The following is a 14,129-nucleotide window of genomic DNA, read 5'->3' on the forward strand; positions in this document are numbered from 1 at the left end:
AAAGGGGCGGGCGGGTGGGAAAAATAAGACAACTGAGGATTGAACTCAAAGATGAAGAGGCTCGAGTCAACTTGACGAGAAATGCACCGGATGAAAAGAGCTGAGGAACAACGAATGAAAAACTAACAACATGATCCTAAAGAAAAACTTTAAGGGGAAGAGGAGTAATTCAAAACACCTATGTCAAGATTCCTCACCAGAGCGACGAAGGTGCTGAGGAGTAAAAAGCATTCCTACTCTCCGATATAACTCAACTCCGAAAATGGTTTTCTTCTAGACTCGACAACGGCCAAACTACACGATCAATCAAGGGGCTCCTATGGTCGGTCGAGACTCTGATACCAACTTGTCACACCCAATATACGACCCTATCCTAAAGGAACTCGAAGGTCCCACCAAGGATAGAAGCGCATATTGGAGACGCTTTTGCAAGGTGGATATCATTACATCATACCATTACATAATAGTTGGGGATACATACAAGAGGCATACAATGCCACACAAATACAACATCATCTTACATAAGAGCAACATCCGACTATGGATGAAACACAAACAGAAGCTCAAACGACATCCACCCTGCTAGCCCAGGCTGCCGACCTGGAACCTATCCCCTGATCGAAGAAGAAGCAGAAGAAGAACTCCAAAACAAGCAAACATTGCTATCGCGTCATGATCATCGCGTAAACTATACCTGCAACTGTTGTTGTAGTAATCTGTGAGCCACGAGGACTCAGCAATCCCATTACCATGGGTATCAAGACTAGCAAAGCTTAATGCGAAAGGAAGGGGTAAACTGGTGAGGTTGCAGCAGCGACTAAGAATATATGGTGGCTAACATACGCAAATGAGAGCGAGAAGAGAAGCAATGGAACGGTCGTGAAGCTAGCAATGATCAAGAAGTGATCCTGAAATTACTTACGTTCAAACATAACCCAAAACCGTGTTCACTTCCTGGACTCCGCCGAAAAGAGACCATCACGGGTACATACACGGTTGATGCGTTTTAATTAAGTCAAGTGTCAAGTTCTCTACAACTGGACGTTAACAAATTCCCATCTGCCACGTAACCGCAGGCATGGCTCTCGAAAGTTTATACCCTGCAGGGGTGTCCCAACTTAGCCCATCACAAGCTCTCACGGTCAACGAAGGATATTCCTGCTCCCAGGAAGACCCGATCAGTCTCGGAATCCGGGTTTACAAGACATTTCGACAATGGTAAAACAAGACCAGCAAGACCGCCCGGATGTGCCGACAAATCCCGATAGGAGCTGCACATATCTTGTTCTCAGGGCACACCGGATAAGCTAAGCATACAGGTACCAACATAACCCAAGTTGCCAAGGGACGGTCCCGCACGATGCTCTAGTTTGGACCAACACTCGGAGGAGCACTGGTTCGGGGGTGATACGTCCATTTTGCGTCATGCTTTCATATCATTATTTATTGCATTATGGGCTGTTATTACACATTATATCTCAATACTTATGGCTATTCTCTCTTATTTTACAAGGTTTACCATGAAGAGGGGGAATGCCGGCAGCTGGAATTCTGGCTGGAAAAGGAGCAAACATTGGAAACCTATTCTGCACTGCTCCAAAAATCCTGAAACTCCACGAAACATGTTTTTGGTATTTATAAGAATTATTGAGCGAAAGAAATACACCAGGGGGGCCACACCCTGTCCAGGAGAGTGGAGGCCCCCCCCTACTAGGCGCGCCCCCTATCTCCTGTGCCCCCTGGTGGGCCTCTGGTGTCCTTCTTCTGCTATATCAGAGCTTTTACCCTGGAAAACAATCATGGGCAAGATTACGGGATGAAACTCCGCCGCCACGAGGCGGAACCTTGGCGGAGTCGATCTAGGGCTCCAGCAGAGCTGTTCTGCCGAGGACACTTCCCTCCAGGAGGGGGAAATCATCACCAACGTCATCACCAAAGATCCTCTCATTGGGAGGGGTTCAATCTCCGTCAACATCTTCACCAGCACCATCTCCTCTCAAAACCCTAGTTCATCTCTTGTATCCAATCTTGTATCAAAACCACAAATTGGTACCTGTGGGTTGCTAGTAGTGTTGATTACTCCTTGTAGTTGATGCTAATTGGTTTACTTGGTGGAAGATCATATGTTCAGATCCTTTATGCATATTATTACTCCTCTGATTATGAACATGAATATGCTTTGTGAGTAGTTACGTTTGTTCCTGAGGACATGGGTGAAGTCTTGCTATTAGTAGTCATGTGAATTTGGTATTCGTTCGATATTTTGATGAGATGTATGTTGTCTTTTCCTCTAGTGTTGTTATGTGAACGTTGACTACATGACACTTCACCATTATTTGGGCCTAGAGGAAGGCATGGGGAAGTAATAAGTAGATGATGGGTTGCTAGAGTGACAGAAGCTTAAACCCTAGTTTACGCGTTGCTTCGTTAGGGGCTGATATGGATCCATATGTTTAATGTTGTGGTTAGGTTTACCTTAATACTTCTTTTGTAGTTGCGGACGCTTGCAATAGGGGTTAATCATAAGTGGGATGCTTGTCCAAGTAAGGGCAGTACCCAAGCACTGGTCCACCCACATATCAAATTATCAAAGTACGGAATGCGAATCATATGAATGTGATGAAAACTAGCTTTCTCATTATTAGAAATTGTCCAGGCTTATCCTTTGCTACATAAATGATTGGGCCACCTTGCTGCACTTTATTGACTTTATTTACTTGTTACTTGTTACTATTTATCTTATCACAAAACTATCTATTACCTACAATTTCAGTGCTTGCAGAGAAAACCTTACTGAAAACCGCTTATCATTTCCTTCTGCTCCTCGTTAGGTTCGACACTCTTACTTATCGAAAGGACTACGATAGATCACCTACACTTGTGGGTCATCAAGACTCTTTTCTGGCACCGTTGCCGGGGAGTGTAGCGCTTTTGGTGAGGGGAACTTGGTAAGGAAACATTTATAGAGTGTGCTGAAATTTTCTGTTACTTGTCACTATGGAAACTAATCCTTTGAGGGGCTTGTTCGGGGTATCTTCACCCCAACCAGAAGAGCAAAGAGTTTCTCCTCAACCTACTGAACTTTATGAAAATATTTACTTTGAGATTCCTTCGGGTATGATAGAGAAACTGCTAGCTAATCCATTTGCAGGAGATGGAACATTGCATCCCGATTTACACCTTATCTTTGTGGATAAAGTTTGTGGATTATTTAAGCTTGCAGGTATTCCCGATGATGTTGTCAAAAGGAAGGTCTTCCCTTTATATTTGAAGGGAGATGCATTGACATGGTATAGGCTATGTGATGATACGAGATCTTGGAATTATAAGCGATTGAGGTTGGAATTTCACCAGAAGTTCTATCCTATGCATCTTGTTCATCGTGATCGTAATTACATATATAATTTTTGGCCTCGCGAAGGAGAAAGCATCGCTCAAGCTTGGGGGAGGCTTAAGTCAATGTTATATTCATTCCCCAATCATGAGCTCTCTCGGGAAATGATTATTCAAAACGTTTATGCTTGACTTTCTCTTGATAATCGCAACCTGCTCGATACTTCCTGTGCTGGTTCTTATATGCTGAAGACTATTGATTTCAAATGGGACTTATTGGAAAGAATTAAATGCAACTCTGAAGATTGGGGTTCAGACGATGGTAAGGAGTCAGGTATGACACCTAAGTTCGATTGTGTTAAATCTTTTATGGATACCGATGCTTTTCATGGATTTAACGCTAAGTATGGACTTGACTCTGAGATAGTAGCTTTTTCTGTGAATCTTTTGCAACTCACATTGATCTCCCTAAAGAGAAGTGGTTTAAATATAATCCTCCTGTTGAAGTGAAAGTAGTTGCATCTATTACAGTTGAAGAAAAGACTATCACCTATAGTGATCCTATTGTTCCTACCACTTATGTTGAGAAACCTCCTTTTCCTGTTAGGATAAAAGATCATGCTAAAGCTTCAACTGTTGTTCGTAAGAGTAATACTAGGACTTATACACCTCCTGAGCAAATCAATGTTGAACCTAGTGTTGCTATGGTTAAAGATCTCTTGGATGATGATTTAGATGGGCATGTTATTTATTTCTGTGGTGAGACTGCTAATATTGCTAGACCAGATACTAAGATACATAGAACTATCGTAGGCATGCCTGTTATTTCTGTTAAAATAGGAGATCATTGTTATCATGGCTTATGTGATATGGGTGCTAGTGCTAGTGCAATACCTTATACCTTATATCAAGAAATTATGCATGACATTGCACCCATTGAATTAGAAGACATTGATGTTACTATTAAGCTTGCTAATAGGGATACCATTAAACCTATTGGGATTGTTCGAGATGTTGAAGTCTTGTGTGGGAAGGTTAAATACCCTACTGACTTTCTTGTTCTTGGTTCCCCATAAGATGATTTTTGTCCCATTATTTTTGGTAGACCCTTCTTGAATACAGCTAGTGCTAAGATTGATTGTGAAAAAGATAATGTCACCGTTGGCATAGATGGTATGTCTCATGAGTTTAATTTTGCTAAGTTTCGTAGACAACCTCATGATAGGGAACCACCTAGTAAGGATGAAATTATTGGTCTTGCTTCCATTGTTGTGCCTCCTACCGATCCGTTAGAACAATATTTGCTAGACCATGAAAACGATATGTTTATGAAGGAAAGAAGGGAAATAGATGAAGTGTTCCTTAAACAGGAACCTATGCTGAAGCATAACCTTCCCGTTGAAATTCTTGGGGATCCCCCTCCACCCAAGGGCGATCCCGTGTTTGAACTCAAATCATTACCTGATAATCTTAAGTATGCTTATATTGATGAAAAGGAAATATATCCTGTTATTATTAGTGCTAACCTTTCAGAGAATGAAGAAGAAAGATTATTGAAAACTCTGAAGAAGCACCGAGCAGCTATTGGATATACTCTGGATGATCTCAAGGGCATTAGTCCCACATTATGCCAACACAAAATTACAGTGGAAAAAGATGCCAAACCAGTTAGAGATCCTCAAAGACGATTAAATCCCAAGATGAAGGAAGTGGTAAGAAAGGGGATAATAAAGCTCCTTGAGGTAGGTATTATTTATTCCGTTGCTGACAGTGAATGGGTAAGCCCCGTCCATTGTGTTCCTAAAAAGGGAGGTATTACTGTTGTTCCTAATGATACAGATGAATTGATCCCGCAAAGAATTATTATAGGTTATAGGATGGTAATTGATTTCTATAAGTTAAATAAAGCTACTAAGAAAGATCATTACCCTTTACCTTTTTATTGATCAAATGCTAGAAAGACTATCCAAACACACACATTTTTGCTTTCTAGATGGTTATTCTGGCTTCTCTCAAATACCAGTGTCAGCGAAGGATCAATCTAAAACTACTTTTACTTGCCCTTTTGGTACTTTTGCTTATATACGTATGCCTTTTGGTTTATGTAATGCACCTGCTACCTTTCAAAGATGCATGATGGCTATATTCTCTGATTTTTGTGAAAAGAATTGTGAGGTATTCATGGACGATTTCTCCTTTTATGGATCCTCTTTTGATGTTGTTTAAGCAACCTTGATCAAGTTTTGCAGAGATGCGAAGACAATAGTCTCGTCCTGAATTGGTAAAAGTGTCACTTTATGGTTAATGAAGGCATTGTGTTAGGGCGTAAGATTTCTGAGAGAGGTATTGAAGTTGACAAAGCCAAGGTTGATGCTATTGAAAAGATGCCATGTCCCAAGGACCTAAAAGGTATAAGAAGTTTCCTTGGTCATGCTGGTTTTTATAGGAGGTTCATTAAGGACTTTTCTAAAATCTCTAGGCCTCTGACTAATTTATTTCAAAAAGATATTCCTTTTGTCTTTGATGATGATTGTGTAGAAGAATTTGAAATACTTAAGAAAGCTTTGATCACTTCACCTATTGTTCAGCCCCCTAATTAGAATTTACCTTTTGAAATTATGTGTGATGCTAGTGATTATGTTGTAGGTGTTGTTCTAGGGCAAAGAGTCGATAAGAAATTGAATGTTATCCAGTATGCTAGTGAGACTCTTGATATGGCCCAGAGAAATTATGCTACTACTGTAAAACAGTTCTTAGCAGTTGTGTTTGCATGTGATAAGTTTAGACCTTATATTGTTGATTCCAAAGTTACTATTCACATTGATCATGCTGCTATTAAATATCTTATGGAAAAAAGATGCTAAGCCTAGACTCATTAGATGGGTTCTCTTGCTCCAAGAAGTTGATTTGCATATTATTGATAGAGAGGGAGTTGAGAACCCCGTTGCAGACAACTTGTCTAGGTTAGAGAATGTTCTTGATGACCCACTGCCTATTGATGATAGCTTTCCCGATGAACAATTAGCGGTCGTTAATGCTTCTCGTGCTGCTCCTTAGTATGCTGATTATGCTAATTACATTGTTGCTAAATTTATACCGCCTAGTTTCACATACCAGCAAAATAAAAAGTTCTTTTATGATTTAAGACATTACTTATGGGATGACCCACACCTTTATAAAGGAGTAGATGGTGTTATTAGACGTTGTGTGCCTGAGCATGAACAGGAATAGATCCTACGCAAGTGTCACTCTGAATCTTATGGAGGACACCATGCTAGAGATAGAACTGCACACAAGGTACTACAATCTGGTTTTTATTGGCCTACTCTATTCAAAGATGCTCGTAAGTTTGTCTTATCTTGTGATGAGTGTCAAAGAATAGGTAACATTAGTAGACGTCAAGAAATGCCTATGAATTACTCTCTTGTTATTGAACCATTTGATGTTTAGGGCTTTGATTATATGGGACCTTTTCTTGCCTCTAATGGTTATACACATATTTTAGTTGTTGTTGATTACGTTACTAAGTGGGTAGAAGCTATTCCAACTAGTAGTGCTGATCATAACACTTCTATTAAAATGCTTAAGGAAGTTATTTTTCCAAGGTTTGGAGTCCCTAGATATCTTATGACTGATGGTGGTTCACATTTTATTCATGGTGCTTTCCGTAAGATGCTTGCTAAGTATGATGTCAATCATAGAATCGCATCTCCTTATCATCCGCAGTCTAGTGGTCAAGTAGAGTTGAGCAATAGAGAGCTCAAATTAATTTTGCAAAAGACTGTGAATAGATCTAGAAAGAATTAGTCCAAAATACTTGATGATGCATTATGGGCCTATATAACTGCATACAAAAATCCTATGGGTATGTCTCCATATAAGATGGTTTATGGAAAAGCATGTCATTTACCTCTTGAACTTGAACATAAAGCATATTGGGCTATTAAAGAGCTCAACTAAGACTTCAAACTTGCCGGTGAGAAGAGGTTGTTTGATATTAGCTCACTTGATGAATGGAGAACCCAAGCCTATGAGAATGCCAGGCTATTCAAAGAAAAAGTCAAACGCTGGCATGCCAAAAGGATACAGAAGCGTGAGTTTAACATAGGAGATTATGTGTTATTATTCAACTCTTGTTTAAGATTTTTTGCAGGAAAACTTCTCTCTAAATGGGAAGGTCCTTACGTTATCGACGAGGTCTATTGTTCTGGTGCCATAAAAATCAACAACTTCGAAGGCACAAGTCTAAGGGTGGTAAACAGTCAAAGAATTAAACATTATATTTCAGGTAATCCTATCAATGTTGAAACTAATATTATTGAAATAACCCTGGAGGAATACATAAGAGACACTTTCCAGAATGTTCCAGACTCCGAAAAGGAATAGGTATGTGGTACGGTAAGTAAACCGACTCCAAAACAACTCCAATGGCAATTTTTATCAGTTTTGGAATATTTAAGAATTTTAGGAAGAAAGAAGTAGTCCAAAAGGGACACAAGGCCCCCACGAGAGTGGAGGGTGCCCCCCCTTTACTGGGCGCGCCCCTCTGTCTCGTGGGCACCTCGTGTGCCTCCCGGACTCTGTTTTCTTGCATGTTACGTATTTTGGTCGGTAAAAATTCATTATATATACTCCTGAAGGTTTTGACCACTATATCACACAAATATCCTCTGTTTTTGTTTCGAACTGTTTCTGTTTTAGATCTAGAGCAATATGTCGTCTCAGGATTCGGAAGGAGAGAGTTATGTGTCTGACTACCTCGCAAACCCCAACGTCTACGGGGACTTGGAGCATGATGGCTGGACCTTAGAAGAAGAGGAAGACTATGAGCCTAAAGTAAAGGAGGAGACAAGTTTAGACGAAGACGAAGACCCATTACCTCATCCTGGGGACATGCACGTGGAGTTTAAAAAGTCAAGCCTCCCTGATAGAGCAAAGAAGCCAAAGATCGAGTTTATCCCTTTTCATCTCTTACAGAAAAATAAACAGGAATTATGCAAAAGAGTATTAAGCCTTGAGAAGGAGATCGAGGACCTAAAGGAGCAAAATATTATGCTCAAGTGTAAATTGAGGAACAAGCCCACATCATCACCACCTCCAACACCTCCGAGGACATAATCACATGGGTATGGGCACTCCCCTTGGCAACTGCCAAGCTTGGGGGAGGTGCCCCGGTATCGTATCACCATCACACTCCTATCTTTACCGTTTTATTTTAGCTCGATCCTTTTAGTAGTATCTTGATCTAGTAGATTGAAGTTTTAATATCAAGTAGTTTTTGAGTTTTGCATTGTGATCTCTTTTTGTAATCGAGTCCATAAGCTATCTATAATAAAGATTAGTGTTGAGTCAAGGGCTTTGCTATGTTGCTATGATCTTGAGAAAGTTGAAAGAATAAAAGAGTTCATGTTGATCTTATGGATAGTGATAACTTCACACATAGAAAGTATGAGGCATAAATTTTTTTGAGAGTTGATGAACATAGTTTTGGTCCTTGTTGCAATTAATAGGAAGTGATAAGGAAAGAGAGGTTCACATATAAATATATTATCTTGGACACCTTTTATAATTGGGAGCACTCATTAAGTATGACATGCTAAAAGAGTCGACGTTGGACAAGGAAGACAATGTAATGGTTTATGTTTTCTGACATCTCAGTTAAAGTATATTGTCATTGACCTTCCAAACATGTTGAGCTTGCCTTTCCCCCTCATGCTAGCCAAATTCCTTGCACCAAGTAGAGATACTACTTGTGCTCTCTAAATATCCTTAAACCCAGTTTTGCCATGAGAGTCCACCAGACCTACCTATGGATTAAGTAAGATCCTTCAAGTAAGTTGTCATGTTGCAAGCAATAAAAATTGCTATCTAAATATGTATGACTTATTAGTGCAGAGAAAATAAGCTTTGTACGATCTTGTTATGGAAGTAATAAAAGAGACGGACTGCATAATAAAGGTCTACATACAAGGGGCAATATAAAGTGACGTTCTTTTGCATTAAGATGTTCTGCATCAACCCTAAACGCACATGACAACCTCTGCTTCCCTTTGCGAAGGGCCTATCTTTTACTTTATGTTTTTATTTTATGCTTGAGTCAAGGTGATTCTCACCTTTCCCTTTTTCATTTTATCCTTTGGCAAGCTCCTCGTGTTTGAAAGATCATGATATATATATCTGGATGTAAGTTAGCATGGTCTATTATTGTTGACATCACCTAAAGGTGAATACGTTGGGAGGCAACACAATAAGCGCCTATCTTTCTCAGTGTCCGGCTGAAACTCCATAACCACAAGTACTGCGTGAGTGTTAGCAATTGTAGAAGACTACAAGATAGTTGAGTATGTGAGCTTGCTCAAAAGCTCTATTGTTGACTCTTTCTGCTATTACGATAAATTGCAATTGCTTCAATGACTGATATTATAGTTTGTTAGTTCTCAATGAAGTTTTTGAACCATACTTGACATTGTGAATTGATTGTTACTTGAGTATAAGAAATCATATGATAAAATCTATATATGTTGCTGTTATAAGAATGATTGTGATGCCATCATGTCCATAATTTAATTTTAATAGACACCTCTACCTCTAAACATGTGGACATATTTTTTAATTTCGGCTTCCGCTTGAGGACAAGCGAGGTCTAAGCTTGGGGGAGTTGATATGTCCATTTTGCATCATGCTTTCATATCATTATTTATTGCATTATGGACTGTTATTACACATTATATCTCAATACTTATGGCTAATGCCGGCAGCTGGAATTCTAGCTGGAAAAGGAGCAAACATTGGAAACCTATTCTGCACTACTCCAAAAATCCTGAAACTCCACGAAACATGTTTTTGGAATTTATAAGAATTATCGAAAGAAATACACCCGGGGCCCACACCCTGTCCAGGAAAGTGGAGGGCGCCCCCCCCTACTGGGCACGCCCCCCTATCTCCTGGGCGCCCTGGTGGGCCTCCGGCGTCCTTCTTCTGCTATACGAGAGCTTTTACCCTGGGAAAAAATTGTGGGCAAGCTTACGGGACGAAACTCTGCCGCCACGAGGCAGAACCTTGGCGGAATCAATCTAGGGCTCCGACGGAGCTGTGCTGCTGGGGACACTTCCCTTCGGGAGGGGGAAATCATCACCAACGTCATCACCAACGATCCTCTCATCGGGAGGGGGTCAATCTCCATCAACATCTTCACCAGCACCATCTCCTCCCAAAACCCTAGTTCATCTCTTGTATCCAATCTTGTATCAAAACCACAAATTTGTACCTGTGGGTTGCTAGTAGTGTTGATTACTCCTTGTAGTTGATGCTAATTGGTTTACTTGGTGGAAGATCATATGTTCAGATCCTTTATGCATATTATTACTCCTCTGATTATGGACATGAATATGCTTTGTGAGTAGTTACGTTTGTTCCTAAGGACATGGGTGAAGTCTTGCTATTAGTAGTCATGTGAATTTGGTATTCGTTCGATATTTTGATGAGATGTATGTTGTCTTTTCCTCTAGTGGTGTTATGTGAACATCGACTACATGACACTTCACCATTATTTGGGCCTATAGGAAGGCATGGGGAAGTAATAAGTAGATGATGGGTTGCTAGAGTGGCAGAAGCTTAAACCCTAGTTTATGTGTTGCTTCGTTAGGGGCTGATATGGATCCATATGTTTAATGTTGTGGTTAGGTTTACCTTAATACTTCTTTTGTAGTTGCGGATGCTTGCAGTAGGGGTTAATCATAAGTGGGATGCTTGTCCAAGTAAGGGCAGTACCCAAGCACCGGTCCACCCACATATCAAATTATCAAAGTACCTAATGCGAATCATATGAACATGATGAAAACTAGCTTGATGATAATTCCCATGTGTCGTCGGGAGCTCCTTTCTCATTATTAGAAATTGTCCAGGCTTATCCTTTGCTACGTAAAGGATTGGGCCACCTTGCTGCACTTTACTTACTTTATTTACTTGTTACTCGTTACTATTTATCTTATCACAAAACTATCTATTACCTACAATTTCAGTGCTTGCAGAGAAAACCTTACTGAAAACCGCTTATCATTTCCTTCTGCTCCTCGTTGGGTTCGACAGTCTTACTTATCGAAAGGACTACGATAGATCCCCTACACTTATGGGTCATCAGGGGGGTAAAATAAAGATGACCCTCGGGAGTGCGACTCCCAAGAGAAAAAGGCTTAGGTAGGAAAATGGTAAAACCAAGGTTGGGCCTTGCTGGAGGAGTTTTATTCAAAGCGAACTGTCAAGGGGTCCCATAAATCACCCAACCGCGTAAGGAATGCAAAATCAAGGAACATAACACAGGTATGACGGAAACTAGGGTGGCAAGAGTGGAACAAAACACCAGGCATAAGGCCGAGCTTTCCACCCTTTACCAAGTATATAGATGCATTAATTAAAAAAAGATATTGTGATATCCCAACATACTGTCCATCATGGAGCAATCTTCAACTTCACCTGCAACTAACAACACTATAAGAGGGGCCGAGCAAAGCAGTAACATAGCCAAGCAACGGTTTGCTAGGAAGGGTGTAAAAGGTTAGAGGCTGACATGGCAATTTGGGAGGCTTGATAAGCAAGTGGTAGGTAACGTGGCATAGCGATAGAACAAAGCAACTATCATAGCAATGATAGTAATGAGATCCAAGGTGACGGTCATCTTGCCTGAAATCCCGCTAGGAACGAGTCCATAAAGAAGATGAAGCCACAAAGACGAACCAAGCATAGACGAACGAATCCTCATGATCGCAACGAAACCGGAACTAACGAGAAGGAGCACAACCGGAAAGAAGCAAACAACACGGTAAACACACAACACATAGACATTACAAGATGCTCAACCAAGTATGATGCAAGACAAGACTACATGAAGCTACTCATGGCAAGAGATGATGCATACAAGAACAACACATCAAAGCAAGGTTAAATGAGGCCGGAAACAACATATAACAATTCCGGTAGGTCCTCATATGCAAGTTTAGAAATTGGTCCAGAACTGAATAAACCTTATGTTCAAGTTGTTAAACAGCAAGTTAAGATGCACCAAGATGATCTACATGAGATTCTAGTCATGTTACATATAAAGTTCATTTAATTCGGAGCTACGGCCTAGAAGATATGAGCAAAACAAGTTAAACATGGCATTGATGCAAAATGCATACAAACGTCAAGCAAACACTCTCAAAACATGGATGCAACATGATAATATGAAACTTCATGCAAAATCAAACAAGTTTCATATAGAGCACACTCAAAACAGAGCAACGGTTCAACAAATACACATGAAACAAGTTTAAAGGACAAGCTCTCCAAAACAGCAACTAGGCATCTAGCCAGCATCAAAACAATATGCTACAGCATCTCAACGTGAAAACAAAAGGAATGGGCATGAAGTACAGGTAAATCATGACAAAACATGGACACTGAGCTATCTCCAGAAAACAATATAACATGCTCAAAAGGACATGGCAAGATTGCAACTAATAACAGTTTTCAGACTTAGCAGAAATAACATCAGGTTGCAATGTTTAGAGCTATCAAACAACATGTTACAGGAACTTATCATGGCAAAAAAGGCATGGCATGCTAATACTAAAGGCACAGAACAAAACTCCCTTACAGAACTAATTCCAAAGATCAACAGAAAACATGGCAGCATCCATGCAAACATGGCAAATGATATGACAGATTCAGACTTGGCAGGAACAACGATAAGAAGGCATGTTGGTGAGCTTGTACCACTCAACACAGAGCAATAAATGGCATGACAAGGTGACCAACATTAAGATGGCATAATTATAAAGCTAAACATGGCAATAGAATGGTCATAGGGTGCATGGATCACTAGCAAAGCACATGGCAAAACTGAACTTAATGTTAACTGGCTGAGAGCAACATTATTTAGCAAGTTTGAGAGCAAGATAACAACAAGCTACAACAGGCCATAAATGCAACCAAGGGCATGGATGCATATATCATGGCATGTATAACAAAACATCCGTATTGAACATCTCCAGATTATGCATAGAATGACTTGTAACAGCAGGTTTACATAGCATCATGATATAAAAGATTCAGCCTAGCAGAACAGCAACAGCAAGTACCCTACTTCACGAGCTCGATGCACTTACTACAAGACTCACAAAACTACATGGATTGCACCACTGTAAAGATGGCATGATGTAGCTCGAAACTCATATAGACATCAATCTCAAAGGATGCACACACAAAATGCAATGAAAAAGACAAAACAGCAAGTTCTGTTAACAGACAGCAGTTAACATCATATAGCACTATTGCAACGCTAATTAGGGTATCAATATGTACACAAACAAGCATGGCATAATGGAACAAAGTGAAGAGCATCTCATGATGATCATTTTGATATATTATGCACGCACGACGGAGCTATGTGCAAAAACATACAGCAGGTCAAAGATGCACACATATCATGAGTTTACTGGGGACTTGGCCAAAAATTCACCTCGCAGAAACGGGACGGGGCCATGCAGGATGGAGGGATCCGGGTCGGAGGGGTCGTGTTTGGTTCGTCGTGCGGGTGGATCTGATCCAGATACGGAGTGGGGCCGGGCTGGAGCACGGGGTCGCCAGCGGGGAGCTGCTGACGGCGGCGGGAGGCGGTGGTTCAGCGGCGTACGGGGCGGAGGAGCTCGCCGGCGGGGTCGGGGAAGCCCGGCGACGGGGCGGCACCGGGCGCCCGCGCGACGGAGATGGAGGCCCGCAGCGACGGGGCCGGGCAGAGGCGGAGCGGGGCGCGGGAG

Source organism: Triticum aestivum, chromosome 2B (assembly GCF_018294505.1).
Source record: "Triticum aestivum cultivar Chinese Spring chromosome 2B, IWGSC CS RefSeq v2.1, whole genome shotgun sequence".
Lineage (NCBI taxonomy): Eukaryota > Viridiplantae > Streptophyta > Magnoliopsida > Poales > Poaceae > Triticum > Triticum aestivum.